Source organism: Ambystoma mexicanum, chromosome 4q, assembly GCF_040938575.1.
Source record: "Ambystoma mexicanum isolate Mex_15411 chromosome 4q, UKY_AmexF1_1, whole genome shotgun sequence".
Taxonomy (NCBI): Eukaryota; Metazoa; Chordata; class Amphibia; order Caudata; family Ambystomatidae; genus Ambystoma; species Ambystoma mexicanum.
The window spans coordinates 579,479,098-579,498,501 of record NC_090928.1 but is presented as its reverse complement, the minus strand read 5'-3'; the positions used below and the strand labels follow the sequence as shown (position 1 = coordinate 579,498,501).

At 45.2% G+C, this 19,404-nt stretch overlaps 1 protein-coding gene across 2 annotated transcripts in view; it reads right to left on the bottom strand.

The window, feature by feature from the left end:
• Positions 1 to 19,404, bottom strand: part of IYD (iodotyrosine deiodinase) — a 139,797-nt gene that overhangs the window by 32,501 nt on the left and 87,892 nt on the right. The window lies entirely within an intron of this gene.

Sequence of the window (19,404 nt, the reverse complement as noted above, 5' to 3'; positions counted from 1 at the left end):
GCATTGTCAAAGTCAAAAGTTTTGGGTTTTGTGTAAGCAGGAGGTGTTTTCCAGACACTGCAATAACCTTAAAACATGGCCTTAAAGATGGGAACAGCAGGCAAATGGTGTTAGTACATGGGCATTATATAACACTGCTATACAAGAGCCATATCAGTTGACTTTGACAATGCTTGTTTTTTAACACAAATTCAATGTAAGGAAAAAATTCAAGCGCACAAGTACTGCTCATAAATCAAGTGGCTGGAGGCACACTTGGTTAAGACAGTTCTATTACACAAGGAGCTGGTTTACCGATGCAAGTACGCCATTACCTCTCAGAAGGCGGCTCAGGAAGCACAGAGCTAAAGTCAAACGAAATCCCAGTGAGGATTTGTTTTGGGTGGGGAGGGACAGGACGTGAGTGGGAATGGCCCTAGTGACAATCATATCTATGTGGGATCAATGGGTGGACAAATAATCAAAACAACACAGACAGGCTGTGTGGCCTGATTACCATCCCATTTCCCTCCCATCGCCATTTCCCATGACAATAATTTCCACTTATTTGCAGCACTTACAGTGAGAACTAATAGCCAAAACTAAACATGATAAGGTAAAGGGTGAAACAAACCGATACACACCTACTGTACATTAATAATACAGACATACGTGATTTCCAGGAGGATTTGAGAAATGCAGCCATGTTAATAGATCATTCAAAGCATACAAAGTGGCAACCAGAGATATGTACTGAACTAGCTGAGCTATCTCTGAGGTTGGTTCAGGGAGCAACAGTACTGACATCAAGCACAAAAATTCACTTAACGCAGGACAGGATACATGTCACGGATAAAAGATTAATGCACAAGCTGAGCCAACAAGCGGATTTTCACCAGTGTGAATGTCAGAACATGTCGTGTGCTTGTACACCTAAAACCCCCATCTCCTCTTTCTAAGTGGTAAATACTTTGTGTTAAGAAGCCTATCAGCCTCATTTTGATGGATATTGAAAATGGCAGCCATTGACAAAAGCAAAGGGAGACAAGTTCTACGTCTGTTTTCTCTTATCCGTGTCATTTTCACCAGGTGTCCCCTGAAAGGTCAAGGCACGGATAGGGACATACATCTGACATATTTACCTGATCCATGAGGAGAAACCAACAGCGTCTCCACCCACATCTGCTTTTCATGAGGGTGGAGACCTGAATCTTGAAAAAGCAGGCACAATCCATAGGGATTCAATGTAATGATGAATGCCATGTTCGACCTGGTGGCCGCCATTACCAATTATTTCCCAGCCAGGGTAGTAAAAGGCACGGAAAGCCTGGATCCACCAGGATTCCCATTACCTTTTAACAAGCCGAGCAGAGGAATGATACAAATCAGGAATAGCAGCCCGCAGATGTGATTATGGTCATGGAGGTTGTCTGCTCTAAGGAGTGAGATATAACCTCTGTTTAGAAATGTGTTTAGTTGCAAAATAAGACGACATCCTATAAGAATCTTACAGAGACATCATTTGGTACTCATTCCTGTTGAATTGAGTTTCTCCTATGGTGATTCAAAATGTGAACGTTCGGAACTTGTGCAATGCATTAATTATACTTCTGCAAGGTTAATGCCAGAGACCACTTTTGAAAGAAAAGCACACTTTTTAAGTATCCAGGTCATATTTAAGCTTTATAGGCTCAGCCTGGGGCCGTACCGGGAGTTATAGACTGGAAGACAAAGTTAAAATCCCGAGCACATTAAGGTTTATGGGCCCATAAAGCCCAGCAAAGCCATATGATGGCATTTATAAAGGTATTATATACCGCTTTGATCATAAAAGTATGAACTATGTGTAATTAATAATCCTGCACTAATTTCCTGAAACACCTAGGCATACATCATATGTAAATCAGCATAGCCGATCACAAGGAATTGGAAATGGGTATGCCCACGCTTCTGGTAACCTTGGAACGTATCTGAACAATCTGAACAATCTGTCGGCTAAAACAACAACTTTACAAACTGTGCGTGTTCCTATAGCCCACCGATTGTTCAATGAGAACAATTATTTAACATTCCAAGGGTTCTATTTAAGGTTTATAGACCAAGCTCGAGGGCCGTACCAAGAGTTATGGGCCCAGAAGACTGAGTTAAAGATCTGAGTGCGGCAGGGTTGTTTAACAATGTTTGCAGGTCCATAATAGCTGTTACACCCTGAGGGAGAGGTCTGTAAAGCTTTTACAACACGCATCACTTTGCTAAATATATGGTCAAAAGTAGTGACTTAATTTCCTTGACAGGTTTGGGGTAAATCCATCCAGAAGTTTTTAAAATATTCTGCAGAGAAGGGGGTATGCCCTGCCCCTTTGAATCTTTATATCTGCCTTAGTGATTTGCAGCAGAGAGGCTGAGAGAGGCTAATAACCTTTGACTTGCTAGATGGATTTAAATTATATTTTGAGAACAATTCGCTAAAAAATAAAAAATGTATTAAGAAAACATAAAAATGCAGTGTTCAGCCCTACTCCAATATATTTTAGTAAAGGAAAAGTGCAGTATTTGAACAGCCATAGCTAGTACACCGCTCTGCAGAGTTGGACCAAACAAGAAACAACTTGGCCACACAGCCTTGACTTAATTTCCTTGACTGTTTTGGGGTAAATCCATCCAGTAGTTCTTAAAATATTCAACAAAGAAAAGGGGTACTCCTTCAAACCTTTATATCAGCATTGATGCTTTGCATCAGAGAGGCTGAGGGACAGTAATAGGTTTTTACTTGCTGGATGTATCTGGATGACATTTTCCAAACAAAAAGTTTGTCAAGTGCACCCCCAAACTGAAAATGATGGGAACAATTATTAAAAAAGAAATGGTATTAACAAAACATAAAAACGCAGTTTTCAGCCTACTCAAATTTATTTTCCCATGGAGAAAAAGTGCAGTATTTGAACTGCTAAAGCAGTGGCCGAAGGCCATAGCTAGTGGGCCCAAAATAAAACTATTGGTACAACATATGTTAGGAAAGATTTCATAATTGTAGGTAATTTTCCTTCCATGTGGCAAACCCCAAACCTTTTGCTGTTGTTTTACACCCTGATCTAGACTTTGCCAGAGAAGCGCAGCCTTCCGCCGCACTCCTCTGGGCTTTCGCTCCATTCTTACGGGGAAACTGACATGCCCTTAAGACAGTCAGTACCGGGAGACTTCGTTTCCCTTAGTCCTTTCCTCATGTTGCAGCTTTTGAGCAACATGAAACAAGAGTGCACCGTAACTTACATTACCGTGCTCTTGGGTCTCTAGTCATTCCAATGGCCCTAGAAACTCTCGCTGGACTTATCATGAAATGTGCAAGTGTGTCACGGACGGGACTGGTGGCAGCTATCGTTTCTTTGTGTTTTGAACCCCTTTTTACCATGTTAACCGCGCTTCCCACGTTTGGCCCAAATGGGTGGCCTGGCCTCCAAAATGGCCATGCCACGAGGTTCTTTGTCCTGTCCGCTGACCGTCTTGCCCCTTCACCTTCCCCCAGGTCGAGCCGACCCAGGGCAGTCCTTATTTGGTCATGCACTTTCCCGCGAAACACAATGCTTTTGCGGGCTTCTGCATGCCTTGTGTGTGCCTCCAGGATGTGGGCTGGGATGTCTGTTCCCAATACACATCCTGGGTGCCAGAGAGTCTAGAGTGTCCTGAATGCCTGGGACCACCATGGTCTGTGATAGGTCCACGTATGGTGTGAGTGTTTGTGAGCGGATCTCCCATTGGATCCTCTCCGTTTTGGCGCGAAGGGAACTCTGGCTAAAGAGGCTGAAAACCCCACTACCATGTCGATCTCCTGAGTTCTCACGAACAAAGGATAAGGAGCCAAGTATCCTGCAACTAAGAAGCTGAGTCGAGGAATCGCTGGTGACCCGCTGAAGGTTTGGCACCCTGCACTGCGGTCGTCCTCCGAGACCACTCGGCCTCTGATCGAACAAGAAGGTCTGCAAAGGCGCTTCGACCCTTTAGAATAGTGGGAACAACTATTCTCGGCATCTTCACCAAATCCTGTACGTAAGCCTTCGGAAGCGTCCCTGGGCCATCCAGTGGACTGACCAGCCTACACAGGAACCTTGCTCTGTCACCGCCGTCTGGCTTACTGCTAATCCCGTGTCCTCGGCACTCTCACACGGTTCGTACACTTGGCGTTAACAGGTCTGAAGTGAGACGTGTGCTTTGGGACCGGAATACACGCGGTTGCCGAGTTGCCCTGCTGTGGTAACAATCTGTGCGTGTTCGCTGCATTTTGGGAGACCCTCGACCCTGACTCCTGCTGTGGCGGAATCTACACGGCGTCGAGACATCCTGCTGATCGCATCTGAACTTGCCAGTACCGAAACGGAACCGGAGAAGCCTGGGTCTGCCTGCATCGGGGACCGGTGAGTAGTCAATACCCTAACTGGTCGCCCTACCGCAGAAGCCTGCGGCTTTCTATCGCTGTTGTAAACAGCAACCCTTTTCCGCACTCGCGCCCTGCTTCTGCCCACAAGTGGAGGCCGCGCTTCAGTAGCGTGGAACTGTTCATCATCGTTTTGTTCACCTCTCTGAACTTCCTGATTTCCCTGAAGAGACTCCCCTTTGCCCGTTGGCACCCACGTGTGCAGGTACTTTTGAGCAAAAGGCTCCACTCTTCGTAGGGCTCAGACTTCCTTCTAGTTAGGTGGCCTCTGATGTCGAACTGGGTCTAACGATTACTTGCACTGCCTGTTTTCCTCCACATCTCGGTGGTCTGCATATTTCGTGCTTCTAATTCCTTAGACCCCTTGGTCTTGTATATTTATTGTATTGCTTGTGATGTGTTGGTTTAATGGAGTTTTACCGTGATTATTTACTATGGTCGATGTTACAAAGGCCTTGTAATAAATGTGTCTATATTTTTAATATAACGCCTGTCTGGAGTAATTTGTATGCGTCCTTGCTTTGTGTGCTCATTGCGGGCTTTCATGTAACAAACAATAGGGGTGCCCCTGTGTGTGAGCGTGAGTGGGGGCAGGATGCACTCTTTAAACAAAACCGACAAAGAGGTACTCACACTGTGGACAGTCCTGAATTCTGTCAAATATTCAAATCAAATCTCCATGACAATTCGAGGCTAGTGCTTGCAGAGCAAATCACTAAGGGTTAAACCAAAGAAGAAGTCTAGAAAATGCTGACAATACATTTATTGTTGAAAGCACAATTTTTTAAATGTTCGGAATTTTTCAGAATTTTTTTAACAAAAATTAAATAAAGCAATTGAAGCAGGTGAAGAAAGACATAAAACATAACATTCATCATAAATACATAGAGTACAAAAGAGCAACATGTTAATCACATCACAAAATAGATTGTTAAGGAGCACTTAATGAAATAAAACAATCCTTGCAGGATACCAATTGTTCCTACAACAAGGGGCCTACCAGGGTGTATTAAAAATTACTCTGGTAGGTGTAGAGAAGAAATATTAATTTAGCTGAATTTGCATGTTTGTCACCCTCACCCCTCTTGATACCTAGTCTTGACTGCCACCATCGCTACCCTGATTGGTCTGGCTTGTCCAGAGGTTACCCTGTTCCAAGAAACTAGGCTGGCCTTCTGAACCTCTGCCCCTCCAGGACAGAGTTCAGAAATCCATCTTAACAACTTGGTGTACAGCGGTGGGATACGACTGAAGGTATCCAGTGTTGCGCACTAGCAAAGGCATTTCAAGTTATTCCCAACAGGACACGTAGTGAATTGTCGTATTATAACTCTTTAAAGGCTATAGTCCTATCAAAACAGTATGGAAACCGGTACCTTGTTAACTTTAAATGTTTCTAAATCCGAAACATTGAAAAATATGTGTGCTGAAAGAGGTGTCTCCTCGCAAGGCACAAAAATGGAAATGATCCAAAGAATCATGGCGTGGCAATAAGCTCAGCTTGGCGCTATAGCTTCCGAGGACAGTGCAGAAGGAGGTGAGGCTGCTCTCACTGGTAGAACTGACAGTTCTGCCGCTGCACTGGTCCACCGCGACCATGAGGACAGGGAGGATGAAATGTCCAATGTTTCCTTTGCCAGTGCTGATGGGGAAGCCATACTTGAATTCAAGAAGCAAGAGCTGCTGTTTAGGCAGAAGGAGATTGAGTTCAATATGGCCAAAATCCAGGAAGAGCTTGAGTTCAATAGGGCTAAGCTAAAGATCGAACAGGCAGAAAAACAGAAAGACAGGGATCACCAGATGGAACTGGCCAAGCTTCAAGTTGCCAATGGATACAAGGGTCCTGGACATGGGTCTGGGGCCTCCTCTCATCCACGGTTTCCAAAAGATCTGCTCAGTGTGTATGAGGAAAAGAATGACATTATGGACTGGCTGAATACATTTGAGTATGCATGTGAAGTTCAACAAGTTGACAATGCTGATAAAATTGCCTGGTTACTCAGCAGACTGCCCCATGCTGGCTGCAGTGCCATTATGGAAATGTCAAAGGCTGAGCGAGCAGATTTTGCAATGTTGAAGCAAACTCTCATTTTAAAGTTTGGAAAGACTCCTGCCCAATATTTAAAATGATTCCGAGAGTATAAGAAAAAAGAAGGTGGTACTTGGGTTTCTTATGTAACCGAATCCTTAAAAAACTTGACTGGCTGGGTCGAAGGTTATAAGGTTTCTACCTTTGAAGGTATGATAAGTCTTGTCATGCTGGAACATATTTTTGCATCTTCTTCCCCTGAGCTTAAGCAGCATTTGGCAGATTCTAAGGAGATAGATCCAAAGAAGCATGCCATTGCAGCAGATTTGTGGGTGTCCCATAAGGACAAGACTCAGCCTGGTAAGCAGGAGGAAGGGAAAAAGTCCAAAGATAAGGAGGGTGGAGAAACTGATAAATCTTCTTCTCAAAAGGGCCACAAAAAGAAAAATACGGGTAAGACACAAGAGAACTCACATGGTACTGGAGGTCAGCCTCCGAAACAGAACTCTGGTTATAATAAGCCTCCCTATGTAAACAGACCCAATGGATCTTGTTTTGCTTGTGAAGCAACTGACCACGTGAAGGGGGATCCCAGATGTAAGGTCAAAACCTTGGGGGTCCACTCTGCTAATCTGGCCTTCTCCTCCTACGAGGAAGAAGAGATTACCGGAGCATCCTTCTCCTCAGACTCCTTCCCCAGCGGGATAGAAGCTGAGGTAGTTTTAGTTTCCCTGGGTTCCTCGGAGCCTAAAGTTGCAGAGGCTTATGCTAGGATTCCAGATAACACCAAGCACTACTTTAAAGACAGTGTGCTGATCAATGGAGTAGATACTCCAGCTCTTAGGGATAGTGGGTGCAGTCGAACTGTAGTGGATTCTACCTTGGTAGACTCAGAGGAAGTTGCCAGAGCTACTCTGATGCCCACTAAGTTGGCTGACGGCCCACCTCTCATGTTCCCAGTAATACCTGTAAATCTTACTATCAATGGTACAGCAGTCAGGATTCCAGTGAGCATTCAGAGAAGCGTCCCAGGAAAGGTCTTATTGGGCAACGATCTCCGAGCGTTAGGGCTCGTGGGAGATACTGCCGACAGACCCTGCACAAGGTCTCAAGCAAGGGCAGCACTGACCAAGATCAGTGAGCTGCCACAGCCAAAGGGGAAACCCAAGGCTAAAGGAGTTAGAAAACCAAAATGAGGGAAAGAAAATATTCCCCCAAACTCATCTACCACTGCGGTGGAGGAAGTTGGTCAATCGCCCGGACCTGACAAGGAGGCGGCGATACCTGAAGTATTTGACCCCAATGACCATCCGTAACTAAACGACTTGTTAGTAGAAGGTGGTCCTGACAGGGAAGAATTCAGTAAAGGCCAACGTGAGTGCCCATCTCTGGAAGGCCTAAGGAGACAGGCCTGCTCCCAGCTTGAGGGTGAACCTCCTGGGAAGCATCGGATTTATTGGGAATGTGGACTCCTGTATAGTGAGCCCACAGAGTCTACAGAAGGAGACCATAGGAGGTTGGTGGTTCCCCTTGCTGTAAGACGCTTCCTCCTGCAGCTGGCACATGAAGTGCCCCTTGCTGGTCACCTTGGTATTAAGAGGACCAAGTAAAGGTTATCCATGCACTTCTACTGGCCCAAGATGGGGGTGCAAGTAGAAAGTCATTGCAGGAGTTGTGCCTCCTGCCAGTTATCTGGTAAGAGTGGCTCAACAATCCAAGCTCCATTGGTACCACTCCCAGTTGTGGGAATACCATTCGAAAGGGTAGGGATCGACATTGTTGGTCCCCTTGACCCGCAAACATCCTCAGGCAATAGGTTTATCCTGGTGGTGGTCGACCATGCTATCAGGTATCCTGAGGCCATCCCATTAAAAACTGTAACTGCCAAGTCAGTTGCAAAAGCTTTACTTGGCATCTTTACTAGGGTTGGCTTCCCTAAAGACGTTGTGTCTGACAGAGGCAGCAACTTTATGTCAAAGTATATGCAGGCTATGTGGAAAGAATGTGGGGTCACCTACAAGTTCTCGTCCGCATACCACCCCCAGACCAATGGTCTGGTGGAACGGTTCAACAGAATGTTAAAGAGTATGATTGGGGCTCTGGAAGAACCTCAAAGAAGAAAATGGAATCTTCTTTTACCATGCTTACTGTTTGCCTATCTAGAGGTACCACAGGAGGGTGTTGGCTTCAGCCCCTTCGAACTTCTGTTTGGTCACCCTGTGCAGGGACCCTTAGCCATAGTCAAGGAGGGATGGGAGATGCCCACTCTCCTATTACTACCAACGTAGTAGACTATGTGTTAGGGCTCAGAAAACGGATGGTACTCCTGATGGGTCTGGCTAGTGACAAGTTGAAGGCAGGACAAGCCCTGGGGAAACATTGGTATGACCAGAAAGCTTCCCTCATCAACTTCACACCTGGTCAGCAAGTCCTGATCATGAATCCCATAAGGCCTAGGGCTTTACAGGATAAATGGTCAGGCCCTTCCACAGTGGTGGAGCCCCTGGGTGAGGTCAACTATTTAGTGGACCTTGGAAGGCCTGGACAGGCTCCAAAAGTGTTCCATGTAAATAGGTTGAAGGCTTTCGTCCCAAGAGTCGAAATCGCAGCATTGCTACTGGCTTCAGATGTTGAGGAAGAGGAGTCTGAACCTCTCCCCGACCTGTTCCAAAGCGGCCCTTCAGATAGCTTCTTTGAGGGTGTCTGAGTGGCCCCTCACCTGACTTCTGATCAGCAGGCTGAGGTGAAAAGTTTGTTTAGGCAATTGTCCCCCCTGTTTTCGCAGTCCCCTGGTTTGACACCTTGATGCAAACATAACATAGACACAGGAGACAGCGTACCTACCAAAAGTAGAGGATACAGAATGTCAGACAAAGTACAGTCTTACATTAAGACAGAGGTCAACAAAATGTTAGATCTTGGGGTGATTGAACCTGAAACGGGCCCCTAGGGGACCCTGACGTCTATGGAAACAAGGCGAGTCACCACACACGATAGATACGCCAGACACGAGGTTGTATTCCCAAAGCTAGGGTTTATTGTAAAGCAAAAGTCTCAGTTGGCCAACTCAGTCTCACGCCCCGCGATGTGTATCTCTAGACCTCGAGGGACGCAAGAGAGTGAATTACATACATCAGTTACATATATACAAAATGCATATCAAACAATCAGCTATGACATGTTTAACACCCCCCTTTATTGGGTTCCTTTGAACTTGGTGTGATAATGGACATCTCCGACTACTATGACACCTTCAAACATCTATTCTAGTAACAATTTGCAATTTGCAAGTGCAAAGGCATATTTCAGTTGTTGAATAGAACACAGCGCTTCTGTTCTTGGAAGCGAGCTACATACGGGGGGGGAGTTGCATTCCGGACCTTGTTATCTATTAGGTGCTATTTGCGTCCTTGGAGCCGACACGCTCTAGCGAGCTCAGCAAAGGGGGGCCGTAAGAAAAGCATAATTCAAGCCTTTAGCTGTATTATTCTAACATATTCTACCATATAACGAAGCTGGCTGGCAGCTGCGAAATGATTAAATGCCCTGCAGCTCTGCTTCAAGGCTACATTCGGGAGGGAGCCGGGCATTCTTCGTGGCGCTGCCTACGTTTGTGTTTCAACAAACTCTTGTTATCCTCTCGGCCCTGCGTCCTTGTCCTTATCACATACAGACAACAATGTTTTTCAGTCAAGCAGTGTAAGCGGAAAATATACTGCGAAGCAATAGGAACAGAAAGCAATGAGCAATGGTTAGAAAACAAAATGGCGATTCTTGTTACATCAAAATGGTCGTTCATTGGCAAACTTGAAAACCTATATTCTGTCATATCGTGCATGAGACGGTTGGCCCACGGCCACCAAAATACATTTGCGGTCACAAAGTAGAGGTATCCATTTTTCTAGACTACAAACCCTCCTTTGGCCGTATGCCAAACGTCTCATCTATTTATTGAAACCTCCTCTAGTGATGATGAGTCTGAAGTACTTAAGTCTGAATCTTGCATGCTATCGTAAACATCATCGTCTTCATCAATATCTATTGCCATCAACTCTTTTACTGCTCTCATCTCATTTGGGACTGGGTCAGTTTGACCATGAGGTTGTTTTTTTCTTTGTCATCATATGCATACATCCTTCCGTACATCCCTCAGTTACCTCAACGCAAACTATGGGTAGACAATGTATACAACAACAGCACGTTAGGAATATTCCAAACACCACTACTAATATTGAGATCAACTTCCATCCCCAAGAACGTAGTATTCCCCAAAACCAAGATCCTATTCCCCAGCTCCCTTCTCCAGTAGGGAGTTCAGAGCTTAGGTCGTGCATTTTTTTTTATTGCTTCAAAGATCGACATAAACGCAACATGCTGATCCCACTATTTTGCAAATTCCCCCACGATCAACCAGGATCACATCGAGAGCCATTCTATTTTGCAGCGTCATTAACCTGATTCCTCTTTCTTCCAACGTCATGTTAAATAATATATCTGTTGTTGTGTTTATTGTATTTTTTAGGATTCTGGACAATTGCCTTATATTATAGGAGTTCACTATCTGCCCTAAGAATGGAATAAATGATTTTGCTACATCAGTTGCTATTAAAACACCCTTGTCAGTCCTTTTGACTCTAGTTCTGGATAATCTGACCATGGCTGCTGTTTCTAAAAGGAATACTCAGGGAACAGGAGCCCTAGGTAACAAGTACCTCACCAGTTTCTGGGCAACCAAGGGTATGCTTTCTCTCCACATATAAAATAAACTGGATCACCTACGTATACTGGTTCTATTTCCCATTTTAATACCACTGTATTCATACAAGCAGCATATGTTACGACTGAAAAAGAGCCTTTCTTTTTTAGACAAAAACGGACAGTTCTTGGGCTATAATTCACTGTGTAAAATGGGGGAATTGCATCTTTGCCCTCATCTGTTCTTACACGAAACGTCATTACAGATGTTTTATCTGGTGGGGGCAATCTATCTCGTCTATTTTGTCGTGTTATCTTTCGTGTACTTTTCCTTGTGGGCTCTGGGGCTATTACTTGTGCTTTATGGAAAATGGAACAACCCACAGGCTTCATTGTTATCTCCTCAAACTCATTCATGTTGGTTCTGTCTAATTGACCCGTATTACTCTCATTCCATTTTCCATAGAACATTGCACCTAAAGATGCACTACATGCAGAACTTAATGGTAATGGCTGCACATGCCACCCTATTCCTTTCACAGCATGTTGTGGTAAATAGGCACATACCCAGCAATTTGTTTTCTTCAGGATTGCATTTGTCATGTTCATGATCAACAGTAAAGTGTTATTTTCAAAACCTTCCCTGTGTTTTTCTTCCATTGGGGGCAGGGTATAAGTGATCACCTGAACCGGGCCTTCAGTAGTGGATATATTAATTATTGGTAAAAACATTTCTAATGGGTGTATTGTTTCTACCCACCATAATATTAGGGCTGTCGATATTGGTGCTACCACACTCATAAAGCACATTATTATTGTCAGTACCAGCATACAATTTGTTTTACCATGCGTTTTTCTTAAGCTTACAGTCTTTATAATTGACTCATTCTCAGCGGTGGTGGTGCAGGAGGAGGCTGGAACCGATCCCGGCATGTTTCTCGTCATCTTTCTTCTTTCTTATCACAGTTCGTTGTGGATATCTCTCTTCGTCGCGTTTGCTCTGATGTTAATAAGTTCAATGGAATTGTCACACTTCAGTTCTGCCTGTCCTTTTTAGCCTGGGTTCGATTATTCATTTTTTTAGGCGAGATCACTTGACCTTTCTTATACTGCTCAGCGGACCTTTGATCAGTTATCTTATCCCCTTAGTATCATGTGCGCCCAGCTTGACCGCTCTGGTTCCGGACACATGTACTATTAATCAGTTATCTCACTTGCCCTAGTACCATGTGCGCCCAGCTTGTCCGCTCTGGTTCCGGACACATGTACTTTTTATGATCGCACCGAGGAGCCGCGAGTCTTGAATTGTCCGACTTGCACAATTCTCAAGCTTCTCTCCTCTACACCTCTGGTTCTTTCTCCATCCATGAGCTGAACCAGAGGTTGACATAAACACCAAAAAGAACTGCGGATCACTTTATCTTCCGAGGCCGCAGGTTGTATCGCCTTGCTCCTGGTATCGTATGATCCGTGAACAGTGCCAGTGCACTTCCAGATTCAGGCTCAAAGTCAGCCTGTGGCGCTACTGCAGGTGCTGGTGTGCGCCGCGCCAATGATGCAGATCCGTTTTTTGGCGCGTTGGCAAGTGCTGGTGGGCGCCAAAGGGGTACACAATTTGTTTCTGCTGGTATTTGCAAGGCAGATTTCGCGTCGGTCAGCAGTGATGTCGATTCTGCTGGGCAACGTTGGGGCACTCTTTGCCCTTCCCCCTCGTTGGCAATCGTCTCAGGCTTTGTTTCGAGTTTCACTTCTCGTTTTGGCAGATTAGGTGGCTGCTTACTGGCAACAGTTTCTTTCGTTTCTGGGACCGCTGTCTCTTTCCGGTCATCAGTGTCAGGCAAGTCTTTCAGTGCAGTTGGAATCTTCTTGGCATGGGTGGCATGGATCCACGACTTCCTTCCATCCACCCGTATTGTCGTCTGCGTCGCCAAAAGTACTTGATAGGGCCCGCGCCACCTGAGTGCTAATGATGACTTTCTTTCAAAGTTCTTTAGCAGCACCCAATCTCCTGGCTCCAGCGCGTGCCCCAGACCGGTGTATCTCACTGGTAATGCCTCCTGCACCTGCTGATGAATCAAATGCAATTTCTGCATTAAAAGGCCACAATAAGTATTTATGTTCTAACAGTATGTTCTATCTCACTAAGTCGTTTTGGCTGAGGTGCGCACCAAACATTTGCCAGCCTCCCCATCACGATCTCGTACGGGGAGAGCCCAGTTTTAGCCTGTACAGACGTACGCATGCATAATAGTGCTATTGGTAATGCATCCACCCAACTCAACTTGCTTCCCGCACAAATCTTGAGAGGGTTTCTGACATCACATGGCGCCAGAATTCAACATGGTTTGATTTAAGGATCCTGTTGTGCCTCTCCACAAGACCGGCAGAACTCGGATGCCTTGAACTATGGAATCTCTTATCAATCTGAAGACCAGCACATATCTGTAATACCACTGCACCCACAAAATGTGGTCCATTATCAGACCATAGGACTCGGGGCAAGCCAAATCTGGAAAAGTACTCCTTCAACATTACTTTTGCCGTGCTCATTGCTGTGCAGTCCTTCAAGGGATATGCCTCCACCCACTTACTGAATGCACAGATCACCACCAAGACGTATTTTAAGTTTTGGCACCCCTCCATCTCTATGAAATCAAAATGAATTACCTCAAATGGCATGGAGGGCGGGCCAAAACTGCCTGTTGGAGTCACTGTTCCCTTCCCTACATTGTGTTGCAAACATGTGATACAGTTCTGCACCAACCTCTCTGCATTCTTTTTTATGTTTACATTCTGCCAAACTGTAGAAAGATGCTGTATTATTTTCTTCGCACAGATGTGCGTAGAGCTGTGGGCCATTGTGACCATCGCAGTGACGTCTGAATTTGGCAACATCCAGTTTCAAGTTCCCTTGTCCACCCAACAACCCTCCAGATCCAACTCAGTAGATCCCTCTGCCCACCCCTGTATTTCATCGGCCGTAGCCTCGGCCTGCATTTCTTTGACAGTGGCAACTCCATCTTCTATCATACAGGGTACTTCCTCTGTCTAAACCGTCATCATTTTGGTATTCAAATCAGTGGCAGTTTGTTTTGCAATTCTGTCTGCAAATGCGTTTCCCTCTCCTACTTTGCATGTTACTTTTTTATGTGCCTCGCATTTCACTATTGCTAGGCACTTTGGAAACGTGAGTGCAGACAGCAATCGTACAATCAAAGGGCCATGTTGAATTCTGGCGCCATGTGATGTCAGAAACCCTCTCTCAGCCCAGAGTCGACCAAAATTATGAACCACTCCAAAAGCATACTGACTATCAGTATATATTTTCACATTCAAATTTTCAGAAACCTCGCAGGCTCTGGTTAATGCTATTATTTCTGCGGCTTGTGCTGAATTATAGGGAATTCTTTTGCTTTCTACAACGCTCTCTAGGGTAGTGATAGTGTATGCGGCAGTTGTCGTGCCATCTGGTAATTTAAAACATGAGCCGTCACAAAATAACTCTCCATCTGGCTCTTTCTGTGGGATATCACTTAAATCAACTCTTCCCTTGGTTTCTTCCTCAGTGACCATTAAGCAATCGTGGGGGGGGGTGATTAATTCTTCCCAATTTCTTTTATGGTTGGTGGCATTAATTCTGCAGGATTCAAAGCGCTACACCTCATAATTTGGATATGGGGCGCAAACAAGATAATCTCATATCTTGTCAATCTAGCAGAGGTGAGGTGTTGTGTCTGTGTCCTATTTAATAGAAAGTCCATGGCATGTGGCACCATCAAAATTAAAGTGTGCCCCTTCCGTTTGTTTCACTGACGCAGCAGCCGCCGCGACAGATTGCAAACATCGTGGTAGTGCGCGCGCTACAGGGTCCAGCGCAGAAGAAAAATAGCCGCACGCCTATTTCTTCCACCTTGTTCCTGTGTCAAAACCGCCAATGCACATCCTTCACTTTCAAACACAAATAGTCTAAAAATGTTCTCATAGTTCGGCGTACCCAAAACTGGAGCCGAGCATAATGCAGTTTTCAATCCATCAAATGCTTTCTGACATTCCTCATCCCACTGCAAAGGCATAATCGCATCCTTTCTAGTTAAATTCACCAACGGTTTCACAACTAACGCAAAATTACCAATCCACTGTCGGCAATATGAAGCCATGCCTATTATGGCTCTGACTCCTTTTTGTGTCTTTGGAATAGGCATACAAGAAATACTTTCTATGCGTTCTGGCGTTAGTCCTCTCCCTCCTTTCAAAAGTAGGTAGCCCAAATAGGCCACCTCCTTTCGATTATACTGAAATTTCTTCAAACTAGCTTTATGGCCATGTGCTGCTAGGTGTGACAGTAGTAATACAGTGCTTTCTTTACAAATCTCCTCTGTGTCTGCAGCTAGCAATAGATCATCTATGTATTGCAAGAGTACACAACCCACGGGTAATTCCAGCATGTCTAGCTGTTCTTTTAATGCTCTACTGTAAATACTTGGACTTTCCGTGTAACCTTGCAGAATCCGCGTAAATGTAAATGATCGTCCTCCTAATGTGAACGCGAACAAATATCTGCTGTCCTTGTCCACTGGAATACTGAAGAATGCGTTTTTCAAATCTACTACACTAAAATATTCTGCTGAAACAGGTATCATTGTCAATATTGTAGTGACGTCTGGCACTAGAGGAAATTGTGGATCTACTACCTTATTCAATGCACGTAGATCAATTTTGAAGTGGTATGGTACCTCATTACCTCCTTTTTTATAAACCGGAAGAATCGGGCTGTTGCATGTACTGCCTGTAATTTCCTCGATTACCCCTAATTTCACCAAATCTGTAACAATACTCTTCAATCCTTTCTCACCTTCAGCTGAAATTTTGTATTGGGGTATTCGCGGTAGGGTAACACCTTCTTTCAAAATTATCTTTACTGGCTCTATATTTAAACATCCTCCATCATTGTCATGCATTGCCCATATACAGGTTGGTACTTTACTTAGTTCCCCTGTTAACGCTTCGGACATGAATTTTGACACAGGGGCATCTTGTGGCCATATCGTTAGAAACACTCCGTCTGCCGTGCAATGTATAACAGAACCTAGTTTAATCCCAACAAATTCTCCCCACAATTTTCTGTTAAAAGGAAAGGACAATGTTCAGTAAATGGTCCTATGGTAACTGGGACTGGTTTGGACACTGGGTTTATGACTGGTGTACCTGCGAACCCTATGGAAATACTCTTTTGCCCCGAGAGTGGTATATCCGGAACCAAGTGATGGTCTATTGAACACTTCTGTTCTCCTGTATCTACAAGAAATCGGTGCTCCTCATTCCCGACTATCATTTCTACGTAGGGTCCTCTCTGATTCACGGGAATAGACACTGGTTCCGACCCCTGTCCTGGGCTGTCCTATTGGGGAAATAACACATCGTCCGATGTGTAATCATTACTATTACTGTAATACGTGTTTGGCTGTGTATCGAAAACATTCCCACTCTTCCCTCTATTTCCCCCACTCTGGTTTCCATATTGTTGATTTTGCTGTCCCTGACTCTGGTTTGGGGCATTTTGGTTTTGGCCTTGGTTTTGATTACCTCCGTTATTGTGATGCCGCTGCATACTATTCATATTTGGTCCATTTGCTCCTGGGTGTCCTCTATGCTGTCTCCTCTGACCAGACCCATTTCTATTCTCTAGATGCGGACATTGCGCTCACCAATGTCCTTCCTCCTTACAATACGCACACTGATTCGGTCCCACTGTTCCCCCATGCATATTCGAATTACTCCTTCCTTGTGCGTTCCCTCGCCCTATATTATGTCCTGTTACTTGCTGCAATAGCACATGTGTTTTTATTAGACATTCTTTCAAGTCTGGCCCCATCTGTTTTAGCAACGATAATTCGTTCACCATCTCCTTCTGCCCCGGCGATGGTAATTGCTGCCGTTTATTATGCGACCCCTTTTCCCCCTTCCTAGGTCTCCCGATATCCCTACTCCTGTACGCAGGTGTAGTAAACACTTTGACAGGTGCAGTAAACATTTCAACATATTCATTATCTAATTCATCTATAAGCTCAAAAAGTCTATATACATATTCTCTCACTTCTTCTTCCCTCTCCCTACACCGTGCTAATGCATTCAAATCTAACAATCGCTGCAGTGGTAATTTCCCAATTAGCTGTTTCCATTTCTCCACCAAATATTCACCCATGCATTCCAACACTACCTGTCTTTCGTTGCTTCTACGGAAGTCATATATCGAAGCCACTGCTGCCATCCCATTATTCCCGTCCATATACATCTCTGCCTGTTGCTGCAATTCCACCTTCCTTTCTTTGCTGATTGCACTGCGAGTTACCCTTGTACACCCCCGTTGGTCAGTCCCGCCTCTTGCCCCCGTGGTTTCAACTTCAACTCCGGGAGGAACAGACGGTACCGAGTCTGTGCCTGAGGCGGGAGGTGCGGATGGGACAATGGGAACAGGGAGTGTCTGTTGTGGGCCTGATGGCTAATAGGAAGTGTTACGCGCACGGTCTGTGGCTGCGGGAGGGCTTGAGCTACCGGAGGGAGAGCTTGAGCTACGGGCGGGGTCAGGGCAATAGCTACTGACGTGTCTGGTCTTACTTCTGATCTTGGGCCTTGTTTTGTATGGGTCAATATATTTTCTATCAATTCATCTGCTATGTGTAATTCTTGTTGTGGGTATATCTTTTCTATATTCAACTGGTAACGCCTACCTGCCCTTCTTAGACTCTCAGTCCATTCCTCCTCCTCTTTCTCGTCCGCTACTTCACCTTTCGATTTATGCCTGCGCGCATGCTTTGCTCTGCTTTTAAATCGGAGCATTGCTTCCTTTCTCCAGTCTTTAATAGTCTCAAATGCTGCAGGACGCACTTTCTTTCTTATCAACACCCTTTCCAGGTTGTCTATCCTCGCTATCTCAAAACTACCATTAATCGGCCACTGATGGTCTTGCTGCTTTCTGGTTTGGCTATGCCAAGTCTCACAGAATATTATCGCACCCACTCCATACTTCACATACATCTCATGCGCCGGCGTTCCCCCAGGTGGTACAATTTGGCCATCTTCCAAAAATTGTCTACCACAGCGGAAAAACCCCGCTAAGGTGGACAATACCACAGGCATGTTTCAACCTTCCCCCTGGTTAATCAACCTTACCTAGGGCGTTTGATTTTGCAAAGTCAACTCTCAACCAATATCAGGATACTTTGAATCAGGGAATGACTCAACTGATAAATCAAGTCGTCTGTATACTGACGCACCAAAGGACATTGTGTCTGCGTTTCTTTGCTTCCGCCTCGTTTCGGGACCCTCGCCTCCTTGTTCTCTAGCCAGGCACGTCGATCAGGGATCAGATGTGTGCAGATCTGCAAAGGAATCTCTCATCACTTTTACAGGGCGCCCCAAACACCTCTTGATCCCGGCTCGATCGTCCCGTCCTCGCCGTTCTCTGCCTTACTCAATTACAATGTTATGCGATGGAACAAGTGGGGGAGGGTCCCTATTCGGGCGCCATCTTGAAAGGGGCCCCTAGGGGACCCTGACGTCTATGGAAACAAGGCGAGTCACCACACACGATAGATACGCCAGACACAAGGTTGTATTCCCAAAGCTAGGGTTTATTGTAAAGCAAAAGTCTCAGTTGTCCAACTCGGTCTCACGCCCCGCGACGTGTATCTCTAGACCTCGAGGGACTCAAGAGAGTGAATTACGTACATCAGATACATATATACAAAATGCATGTCAAACAATCAGCTATGACATGTTTAACACCCCCCTTTATTGTGTTTCTTTGAACTTGGTGTGATGATGGACATCTCCGACTACTATGACACCTTCAAACATCTATTCTAGTAACAATTTGCAATTTGCAAGTGCGAAGGCATCTTTCAGTTGTTGAATAGAACACAGCGCTTCTGTTCTTGGAAGCGAGCTACATACGGGGGAAAGAGTTGCATTCCGGACCTTGCTATCTATTAGGTGCTATTCGCGGCTTGGGAGCCGACACGCTCTAGCGGGCTCAGCAAATGGGGGCCATAAGAAAAGCATAATTCAAGCCTATAGAGGTATTATTCTAACATATTCTACCATATAACGAGACTGGCTGGCAGCTGCGAAATGATTAAATGCCCTGCAGCTCTGCTTCAAGGCTACATTCGGGAGGGAGCCGGGCATTCTTCCTGGCGCTGCCTACGTTTGTGTTTCAACAAACTCTTGTTATCCTCCCGGCCCTGCGGCCTTGTCCTTTTCACATACAGAC